General features: G+C 39.4%; 1 pseudogene; it reads left to right on the top strand.

Moving 5' to 3' along the window:
* Nucleotides 1-609: 609 nt before the first annotated feature.
* LOC103883836 lies at nt 610-4,558 on the top strand (annotated as a pseudogene).
* Nucleotides 4,559-5,189: the final 631 nt, after the last annotated feature.

Genomic DNA, 5,189 nt, shown 5'->3' with positions numbered 1-5,189 from the left:
CAATTGTCCTATCCCTTGCTGCAAGGTTCTGAACTTTCTAAGAACACTTTCTAAATATAGGAAGATTTGATATGTTTATAACTACGTATTTCCTAGGGAGAAAGTATAAGGTTAATTACATTCTCAAAAAAATTAATATTCTGCAAATGTCAATAATCACTGCAATGTGTGGCTAATTTGTGATTTCAAGGTTTGCAAAGTGTAATTCTGCTCAATGAGAAAGACTATAAAAAAAAAAAAAAACAGAAAGACATGCTTATGATTAATGTGACACAGGCACTTGGTCCCAGAAAAATGTGCTCATCTTGTAGATCAACTACATATTTCAGGTTTCTGCAGGTGTGGACAGTAAGGGTTTTGAGGTTATGTCAGAGGCAAGCCCATGGCCAGACATTCCTTTTCTAAGTACAGGGTAACAACACAGCAGTACCCTTATGCCCTGAGAGATTCTCCAACAAAATGCCTTTCACAAGCATGGGGCCACAGCTCTGAGCAGAGCAATCTCATTGACTCAACTCTTCACATAGTAGAAAACATTTTCTGGTTGTCTTTCCTCATGCAACTCATGGATCCTCAAAAGCAATTTTTGAGCACTTAATGAGATTATTGATGGAGAATTGTTTGGAAAAGTTGAAAGTTCTAAAGAAATGTCAACAATCAGTCCACCAGGTAGATGGTAAAAACAGAAGGTTTACATTGCACAGAACGAGGCTCAAATTTCACCTCAGCCTCTTACTTAATGTGTGAACCTGGGTTCCTTAAATTTCCACTTCCTCATCTTCAAAATAAGTCTCACAGCTTCCTTGTCATGCTTCCAGACTTATTTAATAAATAACCATTTGTATTAGTGCTCTTCATATAAATGGACTTTCTACCTTTTCTGCAATGACCTGTTCTGCATTGAAGCCAGTAATCAACCACCCAGAGGCCTAGAAGTCAGGCTTCCCTGAGCCAATAGGCTTACATGTGACCATTCATCAGAAAACAATGGACAGGCAGAAGAGGACAGGAAGAAAATAATGCTATAGATACACTTAAAAGTTACACCCATTTAGAATAGCTAGGCTAAGAATGAAATCTTCTTTCATAATAGTGAGTTTAAAAGAAAATTTGCTTTCATTTATGAACACCAGACTAATAAATGCCCTTACAAAAATAGTATTGGACATTTAAAAACTATTACAGCTTTTGTTAATGAACTCAGGATTCTTTGTATAACAGAGATAACACTGTGCCAGCCTAATAGGGAGCTGGTTAGAAGGCAAGTCTCATTCTTGCTCTATTCAGTCCAACCCAAGCATAGATGGAGGTAGGGGGCTTTGCCTTACACGCACACAACCTAGACTCCACTCTTTATCTCAGGTGGCTTGGAAAGTCCAGAGATATTAAAGAGTAGTAAACATTCTCTTAAGTATTCATCCATTCCAAATATTTCTTGAGCATTCACCGTATGTGAGACACTGCTCCATATGTTTGGATACATTTGTGAATAAAGCAGAAATCCCTTCCTCTGTGGAGCTTGTAATCTATTAGAGGGAGAGAAACAATAAACAACAGACTTAATACATGAGTAAAGCAAATGATTTGTTAGAGTATGGAAAGTGTTATGGGAAACAGAACAAGGTGAGCAGGGTAGGAGGGGGTCAGGCATGGGTTGGGGCTGGGCTGTAATTTCAGGCAGGACGGTCAGTGAAGATCTCTTTGGGAAGTCACATTTGAGAAAAGCCAGGTGAATTTCTGGGGGAAGAACCCCTCTATGCATGAGAAACAGCCAGTGCAAAGGCAATGTGCCTGGGATTCCCAAGGAAGAGCAAGAAGCCAGTGTGACTACAGTATAGTGAACAAGGAGGAAGCTGTAGGCAGTGAGGTCAGAGAAGTAGAAAAGGCTGAACCTTTAGGACCCTGTAGGCCACTGGAATGGACCTGTGACTCAGACAGCATCCCTGCAAATCTTATGGCACAAATGGGTCCAAATACCTCTGCATAATCAGTAGTGACCCTCTGGGACTGATGTGGAAGGATAGCCTCACTTGAACAGACATGAAGTATAACAAATACAGGTCTTCTGTAGACAAGACATGACTGGACGTTTCACAAGACCAGCTAGGTGTCTGGATTCTGGTGCTGGTCTTACACAGCCTGTGCCTCCCGGAACCTGGTCACTGGTCTCACCAGCCCAGAGAATCCCTTCTAATCTCAGCAGTGGGGAAGAAGCTGGCTGTTTCTCATGAGGTTTTTCTTCTATGCATCAAGCTATCTCCTCTTTCCCCATCTTCAGGTATAGGTTTTGTGAAACTCAGACGGCAAAATATTGACTCAGGACTTTTTTTCCCCTATTTCCCTGTGTTACCCCATCTCCAAATAAGTGAAGACAATAAATGCAGAACATCTGGCTAAGTAGAGAAAGGGAAGAGCCACAGGTTAGAAATATATATCAATAACTAAAGACTCACCAATTAATATTTTTCAACACTCTCTGTATTAGTCAGGGTTCTCTAGAGGGACAGGACTAATAGGATAGATGGATATAGAAAAGGGAGTTTATTAAGGAGTATTGACTCACGAGATAACAAGGTGAAGTTCCACAATAAGCCATCTGCAAGCCGAGGAGCAAGGGAGCCAGTCTGAATCCCAAAACCTCAGAAGTAGAGAAGCCAACAGTACAGTCTGCAGTCTGTGGCCAAAGGACCGAGAGCGCCTGGCAAACCACTGGTGTAAGTCCAAGAGTCCAAAAGCTGAAGAACTTGGAGTCCGATGTTAGAGGGCAGGAAGCACCCAGCATAGGAGAACGATGAAGGCCAGAAGACTCAGCAAGTCTAGTCCTTCCACATTCCTCTGTCTCCTTTATTCTAGCTGTGCTGGCAGCTGATTAGATGATGCCCACCCAGATTGAGGGTGGATCTGCCTTTCCCAGTCCACTGACTCAAATGTTAATCTCCTTTGGCAACACACTCACTGATACACCCAAGAACAATACTTTGCATGCTTCAATCCAATCAAGTTAACACTCAAAATTAATCATCACAAGCTCCAATCCTACTTGTTTCAGACTAAGCACTTGGTCAACGAACATTTACTGAGCACTTTTCATGAGCCAAGAAATTTGCTAAATGTGAAGAGACAGCTAAGATGGGAGCTTAATCCCTACTACCCAGGACACACAGGCTGGTAGAAAACGAAGACAGGTAACACCAAGAAACAGCCATGTAAATGTCAGAGAATAAAATGGAGCATGCACACACAGAACCTTGTCTCATGAAGACAGCATGGGGTAAGGTGCACTGACAGCTTAATTTTTCCCTCTCCAGGGACTGCTAGTGCTGCTTATAGGGGTGAAGAGAAAGAGAAGAGATTTAAGAAAGAGGCACTTAGGCAGTTCTAACCAAAATAGAAAAGTGCTATATTTTCAGCACTAAAGTGTGGAATATCACATTTCTCAGGGACTCAGATCTGTGACATGAATAAGCTCTCTTTATGCTCTAAATGGAGACTTAAAAAATTGTTTTTTCATGAAACTCTTTCAACATGCATCTATCTAGTGCAAATTTTGCTCCTAAAGTGAGGAAGAAATCGATAAGGAATTGAAAAGTCAGTTAAGATTTTGAATTTTGGGGTGGAAGCAATAGCTGAGTGGCGACAGCTGCCAGTTGATTGTATTGTAGGGGATAGAGTGGGGAAAGATGTTTGCTCTCCCAGAACAGCCTATCTTAATCCTTTCCTTAGGTTACCCATGGCCTAGAGTCACGTGGCACAGGTAGCAGCTGCAATGCCATCACCAGCAGAAATCTCTAATATGGTTAATTATTCAAGTTACTTCTGATTGGCAACTCTGGGGCTAGAAAGTCTTGCTTCCTTCTTAGGTTTGCAGGTGAAACGTGTGATACATATACAGAAAACTACATCAGCACAGTAAGTGTGGATTTCAAAATAAGAAATGTAATATTACATGGCAAAATAATCAAGCTTCAACTAGGGGACACAACAGGCCAGGAAAGATTTTGATCACCTCCAGTTATTACACAGGAGCCCAAGGCATCATAGTTGTGTATGATATGACAGATCAGTAGTCCTTCAATAATGTTAAATAGTCGTTGCAGGAAATTGATCACTATGCCAGTGAAAATGTCAACAAATTGTTGGTAGGAAACAAATGTGATTGGCCCACAAAGAAAGTAGACTACACAACAACAAAGGAATTTGCTGATTCTCTTGGAATTCCATTTTTGGAAACCCATTTGCTGAGAACACAGCAAATGTAGAACAGACTTTCATGAAAATAGCAACTGATATTAAAAAGCAAATGGGACTAGGGCAACAGCTGGTGATGCAAAGAAGTCTAATTTTAAAATTTACACCACTTTGGTCAAGGAGTCAGGTGAAAGTTGATGCTAAAATTTGCTTCCATCCTTTTCTCATGACAATAAATTTGCAATCTAAACCCAAATGAAAAAAACAAAATTGAGTGAATTTTACTGTATGTAGCTGCACTATAACAGATTCTTATCATATCCACAAATGTCAGAGGTTGTAAATAGTCAATACGGACTTTTTTTTAATTACCTTGACTCAAGATAGCTAATTTCAGTTTCAGAAAAGTTTGATACTTTTGTGTGCTGCTTTATAAAATACTGTATGTAATCCTTGCCACTTTCCTGGTACCAGACTATGTCCCATCATTTCTTTTGTAAAGTTAGAATATATATTTTTTGATGTTTACATTGGCATGTTTAGATGTCAGCGTTAATCTTCTGAAGTTCAGCCATTTTATATTAAACAGCAAAAGCAGTCTGTCATTTCCATGTATACAGATGTTACACGTAAGATTTGATTTGCTAGTTCTTCCTTGTAGTTATAAATGGAAAGATTATACCATTTAATTAATGGTTTCTTTACACCCTGCATATAATTTGTGGATGCAGGATGTTGTGATTTGTTGCATATGACATACAAAACAACTAAAGATATGTTTAACAAATAATGTACTTTTAATGGGATCTAATTAAACCAAAGAACTTCTGCTCAGGAAAAGAAACTATCAACAGAGTGAATAGACAACCAACAAAATGGGAGAAAACTTTTGCAAACTATGCACTGACAAAGGTCTTATATCCAGCATCTATAAGGAGCTTAAACAAATTTACAAAAAAAAAAAAAAAAAAAAAAACACATTAAAAAGTAGGCAAAGGACA

This window comes from Papio anubis, chromosome 6 (genome assembly GCF_008728515.1).
Source record: "Papio anubis isolate 15944 chromosome 6, Panubis1.0, whole genome shotgun sequence".
Lineage (NCBI taxonomy): Eukaryota > Metazoa > Chordata > Mammalia > Primates > Cercopithecidae > Papio > Papio anubis.
The sequence above is the reverse complement of the archived record's forward strand: the minus strand, read 5'-3'. Positions and strand labels throughout refer to the sequence as shown.